General features: G+C 39.7%; 2 pseudogenes; one reads left to right on the top strand and one right to left on the bottom strand.

The window, feature by feature from the left end:
• Positions 1–442: 442 nt before the first annotated feature.
• On the bottom strand, positions 443–874 carry LOC102875899 (annotated as a pseudogene).
• Positions 875–3,253: 2,379 nt separating this feature from the next.
• On the top strand, positions 3,254–4,196 carry LOC102875504 (annotated as a pseudogene).
• The last annotated feature ends 11,079 nt before the right edge of the window (positions 4,197–15,275 follow it).

The following is a 15,275-nucleotide window of genomic DNA, read 5'->3' as shown; positions in this document are numbered from 1 at the left end:
CAGCCACAGTTTGTTATGATCCACACAGTCAAATGCCTTATCAGTCCTTATTTTGGTGTCCCTGGGTGGCTACTAACTGAGTTAATGGTACAAAGGCACCCAGAGTTACCTTGGAAGAGTAAAGTCTTTGTGATCTACTTTTGGAAACAAGCCAACCAACCTCCAAACCTATGAAATACTCTTCTAGTCTGCAGCAGAAGTGACTCCACGCTAATTATTCATTGTCTTTTTTATTTGTTTAGTTATTATTTTATATGTTCATAATTTTTAAGTGATCCTCACACTTTTACCAACTTTTGCATTCATTTCATTGAGTAGTACTGCTGACTAAGAAGACAAATCCTAGAGAGACACAAATGCTGTCCATTTGTGTGGTTGGATTTTTTTTTTTTTTGGTGGAGACAAGCTGTCTTTATTGCTTGGGGGCTGGGGCGGCTGGTGCTCAGGAGCTCTTGGTGGGGCGGGATCGCTTCCTCTTCACCATCACGGGCTTCTTCTGGCTGCGTAGGATGGCGCTGGCCCTGCGGATGGCGGCCATTGGCAGGTCGGGCCAGTACTTGTTTTTGCGGATCATGTGGCGGATGCTGCTGAGCGTGGCCGGGGTGTTCTTGTGGATGGTGGTCCGCACGTAGGAGGTGGCCGGCTTCCTCTGGCCTGACCTCCGCTTCATCACCACCACGACCCCCTTGTTGTCGGGGGCCGGCTCCACGCCCACGGTCTTGCGGTGGATCAGCCCATTGTAGCGGAAGGAGTTGCGGGCTTTGAGGTTATTGGGCTCGGTGCTGTAAGTCTGCTTGTTCCTTTTAATCAAGAAGCTGGAGCAGTTACGCACCACCATCCATTGCAGATGGGCAGACACGACGGCAGCCCCCATCGCAACGGCGGTGGTTGGATTTTTAAATGCCAGATCCTGAAACTAGTCTAGCCAAGTGGTCTCTCAGTAGTCTCTCAGTGGTCTGCTGCTTATTTAAGCCCTAAAGCACTTAAGCAAGTGTCCTAATTTTGTGTGCATCAGATTAAAATGAGTTGTTATGAAGATTTAATGAGTTAATATATATCTTGGAATAAAGACCAAGATAGTAAGTGTTCGGTGTGCCTTAATTGTTGTTATGTGCTGTCAAGTCAAAATAACTTCATTGAAGAAGGATGCCAGTATATACAGTGGCATTTCATTGAACCTGTAAAGTGTTCTTGGTAGAATTATTTTTATGATATTGAGCCTTCCCATCCATGAGCATATGGTCTCTTTGTTTCTTGTCATTTTGTTTTTTAAATTTTCTTCATATAGGTCTTTTGTATCTCTAATTAATCAAATCTACTCTTGACATGGATTTTACATTTAAGTGGGATAAACTCAAGGTCGTTACTTGGACTCTCATGATCTTGTTTTAATTTTTTTTCTACTTCAATTTGAACTTGTATATATAAACAATGGCTTATCTGTTTCACAGTTTCTCCCTATTTTGTTCTAGCCTCTAATACGGATTTTTTTCTACTATCTTTTTCAACAGTCAATTGGATTCCTATATAAATTCCTTCAGGTGAAATTCATGTTTATAGATGCCATTTATGCTTCTAATTAAAACAATACTTGCAATGAATTGATTTTACAAAATTTCATCATACAATCACTAGCCTCATTTCTGTCTCTAAGATTGTATTTTCCAACTACCAATTCTTCTCTCCTGTTTCTAACTTTTCTATTTCAGTTGCCAATTATTATTAATCTACTTGATTGAATGTTAGGTTAATTTCAGACTGCAGAAGTTTCTAAAACTCAATGCTTCATCTTTGGCTTTAATAGTTGTATTAACACGTGTTCCTTGTACGTATATATGGGTAGTACCTACTGTTGATAGCATTATACTTCAGGAGAGATCTTGAAATCTTTTTTATAATAAATGTGACACTACTCCCCTTCAATTTTTTATTTCCATCATAGTAGATCATATGAGTATCTGATAAAGAATGTCTAATTCCTGTCCATTTCAGTTCACTAGTGCATAGAACATCAGTATTTAGGCATTCCTTTTCATTTATGACAATTTAGATTTTAATTTAATTTCTCTTTATTTATGCCACGTACATTCCATATTCCAATTGCTAATGGATGGTTAACCAATAGATGCTTCCAATTATGAATGGAGGGAGCCTTGGTGGCTTAGTGGTAAGGAGCTGCACTTCCAACTCAAAGATATGTGGTTTGAACCCACCAGTTGCTCTGCAGGAGATCCTCAGTGGGCAATCTCCTGCCATGTAATTTACCACCTCTGTAAAATTACTGAAGGGTCCTCTATGGGTTGGTTCCAACTCCATCGTGAACAACAACAACCATGGATGTTTTACAGCTGTTTATCTTCATTTTGAGTTGTGCCACATCAGTAAAGTAAGTTCCTTCATTGGCTAATGTTGCAGACTGAGAGTAAAGTATATTAATAATGAGACAGAACACCAAGAATGTATAAGTAAAAAGAGGTACAGCAGGAGGTGAACCGTTTTTTGAACAACTGAAGCACTGGTCTCAGCTTCCCTGTGTCTTTATTGAAAATTGCCAGGGAGCAAATCACAAAGAGAATTCAATGCAAATGAAGCTAAACTCTTTCTATTGAAAACCTTATGCCTGACTCAGGAGGGAGAGGTTGGCAAATACAATACAAAAATCCTGTAAATGCTTAAGGTTTGCCTTAGTGCCTAACTCTGTAAACATTTAAGGATTGCCTTAGTGCTTCAGAGTGAATTCCAGTTTGTATCCACGCCACTTCCCTCATATCCTGAAATAGCATTTGGTTCATTATAAATATTTAGTATGAAATTTGGCTTCCCACAGGCTAAAATCTTTATACCTTCTATGTTATTACAATGGACTTGACTTTGAGAAATCACTCTCCTCCATTCATATAATGAGTGCCTTCCACCTTGATGGGTTTGTTTTCAGGTACTATATCTGACGATGTTCAGATATATTCATTGGGTTTTCTTGGGTCGATTATTTTGGATGTAGATGCCCAGTCCTTTTTTCATATTCTGTCTTAATCTAGAAACTTGGTTGGTTCCTGTCCATCATGGATTAATCTGCTGGTATTTGAAATATTAGTAGCATGGCTTCCAGCATCATAGCAAAGCAAAAGTCATCACAGTATATCTAGACAATAGAAGCTAGTGTGGGTAGATATGGTTTAATTCAACATAAATTAGAGTAACAACGTACATAGAGGTCTATCCTCTGCTTTCCCTACAGATCCCAGGATCATTAATGCAACAGCTTGGGGAAGAATATAGTACAATTACCAGGTTCATCCTCTTGGGATTCTATGAATTTCTTAAAGCTCACCATTGTCTTCTTTTCAACATTCCTAGGGATCTACCTCATGACAGTCTCCTGGGATGTAGGCCTCATCACTCTCATCAGAATGGATCCCCATCTGCACACACCCATGTACTATTTCCTCAGTAACATATCCTTTCTCGACATCTGCTATGTTTCTCCCGTTGACCCCAGGATGCTCTCAGACTTCTTCAGGAAACATAAATTCATCTCTTTTTGTGGGGTGCACTTCTTCTTCTCCAGCTTAGGTCTGACTGAGTGCTGTCTTCCGGCAACCCTGGATTATGATCGATATGCTGCCATTTGTAACCCTTTCCTGTACACAGACATCGTGTCTCCAACACTTTGTTGACAAATGGTGGCAGGAACTTGCACAACGGGATTTTTGGGCTCCTTTATTCAACTGTGTGCCTTACTTCAGCTCGACTTTTGTGGCCCAAATGTCATCAACCATTTCTTCTGCGATCTGATTCGACTTCTTATCCTTTCTTGCACTGACACTTTTTCCTTTCAAGTCATGACGTCTGTGCTCACAGTGATCTTTAGCCTGACCTCTGTCCTGGTTATCATGATATCCTATGGCTGTATTGTTGCTGCCATTCTGAAGATCACACCAACTGAAGGCAGATTCAAGGCTTTCAACACCCGTGCTTCTCACTTAATTGCAGTGACTCTTTTCTTTGGCTCAGGCATCTTTGTCTACATGTATCCTAACTCTGGTCCAGATTCCTTGAGCCAAAACAAATTGGCATCTGTCTTATATACTGTGATAATCCCCATCTTAAGTCCCCTGATCTACAGCCTACAGAACAAGGAAATCAAAGATGCCTTAAGCAAATGGAAAAAGACAGTGCTTTCTTGGCACTGTTGATCTGTGGATTTTATTTCAGATGTACAGGATAAATGGTAATCAAAAGATTGTCCCCAAACTCTTATAATTATGGGGGAAACTAGAAGTTGCTACACTCTTTAAATACAAACTCAGGACTGGCAGAAGTCTAGGTACATTCACGAGAAATATCTGGAAATTAATTAGATCTTTTCATTTGTTGTGGCCTAGTAAGTCAAAGTTGAGCGATTCACAACTATTTTGGTGGTAAGATGTGATGAAGTGACCAATATTCCACCCCTGGATAGGACAGTACTATCTAAAGGATAGGAAACGTGAGTAATAATCAACATGTCAGAAGACTAGCAAACCTCTTCACAGCATCTCCATTTAGGTAAGGCAAGTATTCATGGCGGGAGAGCTTTATACAAATTTCTCAAATTATCAGTTTCATTTTCTTATTTAATCAGTTTTTTCTTTAATTTCTGGTCATTGTGGATGATTTTATTTATTTATTGATTTGAACAAAGAAAAAGCAAACCTATACCATTTAAAAGATTTGCTAACTTCAGTCAGAGAGCCTTTTTTTTTTAAATGGACATGTTCACATACATGCCAAAAATACATCTTGTCAACTAGTTGACTAGTCAGACATCCTTAGTTTCTTATCTGATATTGCTATAGTATCTTCCTTGTTCTTCTGATTACCTCTGAAATGAAATACAAGAAAAGTAAAAAGAAGGTGGCACGCTGTTCAGGAAGAGGATTAGTGACGCCTAGTGGCACCTTCAACAATGTCTTCATTTGACTCTTATTGTTGGTTCAGTAGAAAGTGTTTGTTGTCATTGTTGTTGTCACTGTGTGCTGTTGAAGCCTTTTTTGTTCATTGCAGCTCTGCATGACAGAGTAGGCCTCTCCCACAGGGTTCCACAGGCTGTACTCTTTATGAAAAAGCTCGCTCCCAGAGCCTCAGAAAAGTTTGAACCACTCATTCTTAATATAGTGACGTAAGGAAAAATAGTCAGAAATCTTTGTCTTAACATAAACCTTCATTAGACACTTGTTTTACTAAAAAAATAGCAAATGAGGAATGGATGGTAAAATTAGCTATATAAGGAAAAAACCTCAGGACGCATAAAACTGGCCTGTTTTGACTGTTTCCCTTGTAACCTTGGAATGGCTTGGAATGGCTACAAAGCATAGAAAAATTTTGAAGAGTCTAAGTAAAAAAATAGGAGCCAAAGAATGAAAACAGATACACATAAAACAGTCCTATTATTTATCTCTTGCGAGGAGGCTGGTTTTCACAGTCTTGGGCCAAAAATAAAAGATATTTGAAAGAGTTTTGACTCAACTCATTGTTGTCCAGTCAAAACCTACTCATAGCTGATTCTCAATCTGGTTTCCAAGGCTATAAATCTCATTAACAGATCTACATATTAAAGATGGAGGAGATTGTCCATCTATCTCCCAAGGAGCCCCTCATGGATTAAAACCTCCAGGGAGGCCTGGCCTTTAGGTTAGAAGTGTAACTCCCTACAGACCAAGCAATCAGGGCTCCCTTTGAAGAGCTAATTCCTGATAAAAGACATTTTGTGTATCTAACCTCTTGACCGGTCCTTAGAGAGGGACATCCTGCTTGGGAGGGTGGAGGGACAGTGCAGGAGAGGAAGGCCCTCTATGAGGTGGATTGATTCAGTGACTGGGATAATTGGGATAGGAGTGTCAGAGATGGTGCGATTGGCACAGGACAGAGTGGAGTTTAGGGCTGTTGTACATAGAGTTGCTATGAGTCGCAAGTGACTCGACAGCACATAACAACAACAACAACCTCTTGTACTTGTAAAGTTAATTGCCAAAGCACAGTGTGTATTCACATGGTAAAATCTGGAAGAAAATCTCTTGGAAAAACGACGACGAGTACTGCAGTTTGGAAGATCCTGTTTCTGAAATTCCTTATTCCTGGATTAAAATCCAACTTGATGGAGCTGAGAACTGAAAAGGAAAATTTTTTTGGATAGCCATAACAGTTCCTGGAGAGAATTTTGTCAGAAGAAGATAGATATGGAGCCACAGCCCTAGATTTCAGCTAAGGTTCAATGTTCAGAATGAGACTCGTTTGACTATCCCACTCAGATCTCCCTCAGCTTCACAATAACTACAGAAAATGTTAGCAGAAGTCTTCACAGGAGAAAGAGAGACAGACAGACAAAGGTGGAGGAAGAAGGAAGAAACTTGACTCATGTTGTTTGGTTAATTAGTAATGTTTTCACAGTTAGAGATTAAGATTTCTGAAGAGAAGTAAAGCTTAATGTCAATGTCACAGACTGAAGAAATATTTCATTATTAAAAATTGACAGTCTCCTTATGTTTTAAAAATAAAATACCCAGAAAAGGAAAGTTCTCTTGAGTTACAGTTATCTGTTTGCACAGGTAAGCATTTTATTCTGATCTTTAAATGATCCAGAGGATACGGATATCCAGGATGCATGTCCGTACTTAGTTAGAGTTACAAAGGTTCAGAAATTAATTAGTTATGACAAAAGGTCAACACATCAACACAGACAAAAGTATCGAGTTTCTCTTTTTGTAACTATCTGTACCCAACAATTTTTTTTTGGTCTCAGTTTATATTTTTTAAATAAACAAATGTCCTCTTTCTGATGTTGTGCTGAAAATGATCTTCAGCCATTAATTCTACACTGCATTATTTTCTGGGTTTCTAGGCTGGCCCTGACCCTCACGACTGAATGGAAAGGTTCTGGAATATGGAGAAGTGGCTGCTGTGTTCTAACAAGTTATTCTCCCTTGCAGTGCAGCCGAAGAGAAAGGCTATAAGTAGCTTTAAGGCTGTAGGCATTCATGAAAGTGACCCTAAACCAGTGCTGATTGCTGAGAACTTGCTTCGTTCAGCACTGTACAGCTCAATTTTGTATTCTATTCTAATTTGAAAATAATATCTAGATCGCATTTTGCAGAGCTCTGGTGGCCTAGCAGTAAGGAGCTGTACTTGGCAACCCAAAGGTATGCAGTTTGAATCCACCAGTTGCTCCACCAGAGAAGGGTGAACAATCTCCTTTGAGATCGAGTTATGGATTTGTTCCAACTCATTGGTATGCAACAACCTCTAATAGATTCTTTTTTGGTAAATGGAGGTAGAAAATCTGAGTTTAAAAGAGGTCCCATAGGAGAATTGTTACGTCTATCTAAGGGTTACTCTCATTATCCCAGTCACTGAGTCAATCCATTTCATCCAAGGTCATCCTCTCTTTCACTGTCCCTCACCCTTCTAAGCATGATGTCCTTTTCCAAGAACTAGCCTCTCCTGGCAACATACTCAAGTATCTGAGACAGAGCTTCAAAATCCTTGCCTCCAAGGAGCAGCCCTGTTTCACCATGTCCAGGACAGACCTGTTTGTGCACTTAGCAGCCCATGGTATATTCAGCACTCTTCTCCAGCTCATAACTCAAATGGGGATATCGCAACTTAAGTGGGAATAGGTGTGTTGGAGACAATTAAATTGGCGCAAGCCAGAGCAGACTTCAGAGCACCGTTCAGACACCGGGGATCATCAGTGTTCTCACTTGAGAGCATAACTGCAGTGTAGTTTTGTTGGACTACAGGCCAGTAACTTGAAATGCTCCTCTAAATATGGAAGGGGTCCTGAGACAAAAGAGGTGGGCTGCTCCAGATTGATGACAAAGGAGTTGACTAGGGAGAGTTGCATATAAGACGAGCTCTGGTGGCCTACTCCTTACGGCTGTGCTGTTAACCCAAAAGCTGAACCTCTCTAGTAATTCGAATTGACCAGCTGCTCTGGGGGAGAAAAATGGTCAGTCTCCTCCCCTGTGGTTTACTGCTTCTGAAAACTCCCGAGAGGGTCAGCCATGAGTCAGTTCCGACTTGACAGTGCATCACCACACTAATAACCTGTGTAAGAAGCTATAATACCACCATGGTTAGAATACTGTGCTGTAAAAGAGTCAGCCATTAGAGCCCACAAGCCAATCTATATGAAGCTCTGGTGGCCTAGTAGATGAGGAATTGTTCTGCCAACCCGAAGACAGATGGTTCAAATCCTCTGACTGCTCCTTAGGAGAAACAAGGACAATCTCCTTTTACTTGGTTTACAGTCTCTGCAATACCCTCTTGGAGATCAGTTATGACTCAGTTCCAACTTGATGACAATGAGATGTCCCCGTAGTGAGAGCTCGTGGTGGTCTGTAAGGGAGCTACGCTGCCAACTCAAAGGCCTTGCATCTCTGTCCCTTTGAATCCATCAGTGGTTCTGAGGCACAGAGCACACAGTCTCCTCCCATGCAAACTACAGTTTCAATAGTCCATTGGACGGTCAGCTATGGACGGTCAGCTATGAGTCAGTTCTGTCTCAACAGCAATGAGGTGAGATGAGCCACTATGTGGGAGAAAAAGGTAATATGTCTGCTTTCATAAAAGTTACAACTTTGGAAAGCCGTTGTTGTTATGTGCTGTTGAGTCACTTGCGACTCACAGCAACCCTATACAACAACCCTAAACCCTGTTCTATCTTGTGCTAACCTTATTGTCTCTGACACACTTACCCCCATTACCCCAGTCATTGAGTCAATACATCTCATCAAGGGTGTTCCTCTTCTGTGCTGTTCTTCCACCCTCCCAAGCATGATGTCTTTCTCCAAAGACTGACTGTTCCCTCTTCGCAACATGTTCAACGTATGTCAGCCAAAGCTTCAGAATCCTTGCATCTAAGGAGCAGCCAGATTTCACCCTCTTTAGGATGAACCTGTTTCTTCTAACATTCCAGACCACCAGAACTCAAATTATTATTATTATTATTATTATCATTATCATTATTATTAAAAATAGAATGAAGTAAAAGTCACAAAGAAAGGAAGTCTCTGGATAATATGCACTGACACAGTAACTGGGTAATGGGGAGTAGGTGTGTCAAAGTCAGTGACACTGGCTCAGGACAGGGCAGGGTTCAGAGCTGTTGCACACAGGATCAATATGAGTCACAGATTATGCAATGGCACATAACAACAACAATACGATAGTATTGTTATTGTGTGCTATTAAGTCACCTGCTACTCGTAATGACTCTGACACACCTGTCCCCGTTGCCCTGGTCACTGTATCAATCCATCTCATCCCAGATCTACCTCCCCTGTGCTGTCCAAGGACTGGTCCCTCCTGGCTGCATACCCAAAGTGTGTAAGACGGAGCTTCAAAATCCTAGCCTCCAAGGAGAAATTTGTTCTCACGCTCTCAAAGACAGACCTATTTGTTTTCTTGTCAACTCATGGTATCTTCAAGTCTCTTCTCCAGCACCACAACTCAAAGGCATCAATTCTTCTTTGATCATCCTTAGTCATTGTGCAGCTCTCTGATGCATTGCAAGTAATTAGGAAGAGCGTAGACTGGATCAGGTGCACCTTACTCTCCAGATTGACATCATTGCTTCTCAGTACTCTGGAAAGGTCCCTGGCAGCTGATTTACCCAGTGCAATTTATCTTTTGATTTTCTGATTGCTGGTGCCAAGAGTGTTGGTTGTGAAGCTGAGCAAGCTCTGTTAACAACCTCAGTCTCTTCTCCATTCATCATGGTGCTTTCAGTTGGCCCAGTGGTGAAAATCTGTGTCTTCTTGATGTTGAGCTTCAATCCATGTTGAAGACTACAGTCCTTGACCTTCTGCAGCAAGTGCTTCAGGTCTGCCTCTGTTTCAGCAAACAAGGTTGTGTCATCTGCATAATGTAGGTTGTTGACTCTTCCTCCAATCCTGATGCCACATTCCTCCTCATAAAGTTCAGCCTCCTGAAAGATCTGTTCTGTATATAAGTTGAAAAGTGGAAAAAGGACACATCTCTGATGCACCCCCTTCCTGATTTTGAACCATGGAGTGTTTCTCCCCTCTGTTCTGATAACTACATCTTCGTCCAAGTATAGGTTTTGCATAAGTACCATCAAGTGTTCTGTGATTCCCATTCTCCTCAAAGTTAACCACAACTTATTGTGATCCACACAGTCAAATGCCTTTGTATAGTCAATGAAATACAGATATTCCTCTGGTACTCTTTGCTTTCTGACAAGATCCATCTGCCACTGGCAATAATGTCTCTAGTGCCATGGCCTCTTCTAAACCCAGCTTTTATTTGTGGTAGTTCTCCGTCAATGTACTGTTCCAATAATTTCTGGATAATCTTCAGCAGGAATTTGCTTGAGTGTGACATGAATGATATTGTACAAAAATTTCCACATTCTGTCAAGCCACCTTTTTTTAAAAAAAAATAGGAATAAATATGGATCTCTTCCAGTCAGTTGGCCAGGTAGTTGTCCTCCAGATTTCTTGGAACAACCTGGTGAGCACATCCAGGGCAGCATCTGTTTGCTGAAATATGTCAGTTGGTATTCCATCAATTCCTGGGGCTTTATTTTTTGCCAAGTTCTTCAGAGCAGCCTGCACTTCATCCTTTATCACCATTACCTCTTGATCATATGTTGTTTCTTAAAATTCTTCTCTCTCATCCAATTCTCTTTGGTACAGTGACTCTGTATAATCCTTCCATCTTCTTTTTTTAAAATAATATTTTTATTTTAATTATGATTTTAACAAAAGTTTACAGAAAAATTAGATTTTCATTCTTTATTGTTGCACATTTTATCCCCTCTTCCACCCCTTCCCCCTTCCCAAGTTGACTTCTTTCTTTTTTCCTTTCATCTTCTTTTAATACTTCTTGGATCATTCACTATTCTACCCATAGCATCTTTAAGTATTGAGACTCTGGGTTTGAATTTGTTCTTTCGTTCCTTCAGCTTAGGAAATTCCGAGTAAGTACAGCCCTTTTGATTTTCAGACTTCAGTTCTTCCCTTTGCTTTGGCTTCTTGGCACTTTAGTGGAATATCCAGAGTCTCTTTTGACATCCATATAGGTCTTTTTTTCTTCTTCTTCTTCTTCTTCTTCTTCTTCTTCTTCTTCTTCTTCTTCTTCTTCTTCTTCTTCTTCTTCTTCTTCTGTTTTTGCAATGACCTTTTTCGTGCTTCATGGATGATACTCTTGATATCCTCCCACAACTCATCTGGTCTTTATTCATTAGTGTTCAAGGTCTCAAACCTGTTCCTGAGTTGGTTTTTAAATTCAGATGGGATAGATTCTAAGTCAAATATTGATTTGACCTTATTTAGCTTTAATTTGAACTTGCATATGAATAGTTGATGATGGTCTGTTCTGTAATAAGCACCTGGCCTAGTTGTTACTGCTGATATTGAACTCCTCCAGTATGTTACTGTTGTTGTTGATTGTCATTGAGTCAAGCATGACTCATAGCGACCTATGAACAAAAGACCTGAAGCCTTTCTATAACGATTGTTTCTCAAAGTTCATAGAGTTTCCAGAGGCATGTTGTTTAGGAAGTGGATACCTCTCCTGCTTCCTCTAACTCATTGCCATCAAGTAGGAACCAGTTCATAGCTGACCCTCCAGTGGGGTTTTTGGACACTGTAAGTCACGTGGGAGGAGACTGCTCACCTTTCCCCCACAGAACTGCTGGTGGATCCAAACCCAAACCACCAGAGGCACCAACTGTGAGTTAGCAGGGCAACTCTGTATGGACTATGCAACTTGACATCAGTTTTATTTATTATGTAAGTATCGTAACTTTATTTATCTTCTTGTTAATACACACAGGAAAACATGCACCAAGTTAGTATGGGAAAGTGTTTTGTTGGGGTTTTTGTTTTTGTTTTGTTTTTTACGTAAATCTCTGGGGACAGGGGATTGTAGCGAAGGGATCATGGGGTCACAGAGTTTGATGGGCAGAAGGAGAAGGTGAAGGAATTAGAAAATATCCAATGGAGACCTGAAAAGATGGTGAATGGTGGACATAGATCAGTGGTGGTTGGCTTTATAAAATGCAGTGTACGGGAATGATTCTATGAAACACAAGGTGAATGAAGGAATATATGAAATACAGTCTACAAGAATGAAACACAAAGTATAGGAACTTTATATGCAAACCAATATATTTTTTTTAAATGTAAAAATATCTCATGATTTGATGATTTTTAGGCACTTGTATCTGAGAATCCATGTGACAAAACACGCCACAGAAATACCACAGCAATTACTGTTTTCAAAAGAACATCTTGTCTGATTCATCAAAACAAAAAGGTGTCATAAATTCAGGCATTTGTGTCTTTTTATAGTAAATGTGTCCTAAGCAAATATGACAGATGACTCAGATCTTAGGCAGGAATATAATCTGGATCTTATTGTGGTCTTGTCAGGGACCTTGATAGATGGTATGAGTAAGCACAATTTTCTCTTTCCAAGTACTTCGGTTATTTTCTTCTTTAGTGTTGAAATCACAATCATTAATAATGTCTTAGCACTTGAGAACATTCTTCCATCACTGGACGTCACTGCTATTTTTCATTGCTCTTTTAAAAATATGTTTGGTGGTGGTGTAATGTGCCATCGAGTCATTTGTGCCTCATAGTGACTCCACATGTGACTCTGAAGCCTGTTTTCTGAATGCTGAGCCAACCTCATCGTCTCCGACACCCCTCCTCCCCATTAGCCTAGTCACTGAGTCAATCCATCTCATTAGGGCCTTCCTCTCTTGTGCTGTTTCTCCATCTTTCCAAGTATAATACCCCTCTCCAAGGACTCCTTGCAATGTGCCCAAAGTATGTCAGATAGAGCTTCAGAATCCTTACCTCCAAGGATCATCCTGGTTTCACCTGTATGATAAGGAGATCGAGTAGTTATAATTACATAATTTTACAGAGGAGGAAAGAAAAGTGTAAAAAAAAAAAATATAGCAATGTAAGGACAGAGCAGGACCTAGAGGTGATGCCCTCAGACACAGATATTTCACTCATGTTTGATAGTGTCTTTAATATTGCAAAGGTTTTGTTTCTTTTTATATATTGTTGTTAGGCGCTGTTGAGTCCAGTACAACTCATAGAGACCCTATAAACGACATATCTGAACCCTGACCTATCCTGTGCCATCCTCACAATCTCTGACATACTTGAGCCCGTTCCTACAGTTATTGTGCCAATCCACCAGGTTGAGCAAGGTCTTCCTTTCTTTCACTGTCCCTCTGCCTTCTGAAACATGATGCTCCTCTCCAAGGAATAGCCTCTTCTAGCTATATGCCCAAAGTATGTAAGATGAAGCTCATCATCTTTGCCTCCAAGAAACACTGGCTCCACCTTCTCCAAGACATATCTGTTGTTCTCTTAGCAGTCCATGGGATGTTCAGTACTCTTCTCCAAAACTACCGCTCAAATTCCTCTGTCATCCTTAGTCAATTGTCTAGCTCTCAGCAGCATAAAAGTGATTTTACAAAGGTGGCCATGGTCTGAATCAGGTGCACCTTAGTCCTCAGACTAACATAATTTCTCCTCAATAATTTGGAGAAAGAAGCCCGTGACTACAGACGTTAATATTATAATCTAAAAAAAAAAATTACTATCACCTTTTCTACAGCTCGGTAGTAATAAAACAGAGGTAGTTTTTTAAATTGGTGATCACTTTCAAAATTAGTGTAATAATATAGTGCAATAAAAGCATCTTATTTACTCGGTGAATTAATTATAAAAAATTTTCTCAAAGTGTAAGTATGAAAATCATAAAATGGATCTCAGAGTATAGAACTGAGGGAAGATGGTTCTTCATAGTTATACAAATTTTATTGTAGGAGGGTTGCAGAGTGGATTATATTTGGGGGTAGGGGGTGGGGTTTGGGGAGGTAAGGGGGGGATTGTGTACCAATGAGGGAGTTTTTCTTTTGCTTTTCAAGTAGAGGAGCAAGGCGGGGGGGAGGGGTTTGTGTGGGGAGAGGGGTGCAACAATGAATGAATGGAATTCCAAAATCTCTGTAGATGTTCATTGAAATGAAAAATAAACTAAATTAGTAAAAAAAAGTTCTATAATTTATTAATAAAATGTGATTATAAATGACTATTAAAATGTGACCCAATACTAGACATAAGGCAGAGTCTGGTGGATTGAAAAAGCAGAACAAAATAGTCAATAAACTCCCTTTACTCAAAATAGTGACTTTAATCAATGGTTAAGTCAATTAGTTGCACCGAGACAAATGCATAGCAATTGGAGGAAATAAAACAAACAAAAAACCCTCTCAGATTTGAAAGTCACACTATGCATTAAGATTTCTGAAATATGTAATGGTATATAATACCACAAGAGAAGAAAAAGGTAAATCAGAAATAGTTGTGTGAGGAAATAATTTTCAGAAATAAAAAAAAATACCGAAAACTTACTTTCTGTTATATGTACCAGAAAACTGTACACTAATCTCATTGCTAATTAACAGTAAACTTAGAAATAAATCAGTAGCCAAATTTATTAAGGACAGAGAATTGCCATCTTTGCTATTTAAAGAGCTCCTATGAATAAATAGTGAGTAATTCCCTAGCCAAAGAGTAAAATAGAGAAATGAACAAATTATTAAAGTGAATGCAAACTAAAGAATAATTGAATACTGACTTTTTTTAACCTATAAGATGTCAAAGTTAGAAACAAATACTTCTGGACAGTACTGATTACAGGGTGACAAGGGGTAGTATCATGAAATGTTGATGCTGGTATAAACTGTTCCAAAGTTTAGACAATGGTTTGCAACGTATGTGAGAAAAAAAATATTTTCAACTATAGCCCAGATTGTTACGGATAATTTAGAAATGTGCTTTCTAACGTTAGTTTAAAATTTTAAGAAATCATTTTTATAGTCTTAACATTATCTTTCTCCAGAGACTGCCACAACACAACACAACACAACATAATAGCTTCCATAATAGCTTGCCTCTGGAAACCCTATGACCTTGGAGAGAGGATGAAAGGCACCCAAGCATCAAGGACTCTCCTTCATAGGGTCGCTACGAGTCGCCTACGACTCGACGGCTCTTAACAACAATAACATCAACAGAGAGAGAAAGAGAGAGAGAGAGATCAGCTGGCCCAGCGACGAGAAAACGATGTGACCAAGACAAAGGTGGGTGACTTTTAGTTCGCGGCCCTCGGGCCAGTCTTTCATTGTTTTTGTTCAGACATTCCTCTAGGTCGTATAGCCCTGGTGTACAAGTTGCCGTCCT

This window comes from Elephantulus edwardii, unplaced genomic scaffold, assembly GCF_000299155.1.
Source record: "Elephantulus edwardii isolate Elephantulus edwardi_28Jun2011 unplaced genomic scaffold, EleEdw1.0 scaffold00284, whole genome shotgun sequence".
Classification (NCBI taxonomy): domain Eukaryota; kingdom Metazoa; phylum Chordata; class Mammalia; order Macroscelidea; family Macroscelididae; genus Elephantulus; species Elephantulus edwardii.
Note: the sequence above shows the minus strand (reverse complement) of the source record. Positions and strands in the feature narration are given on the sequence as shown.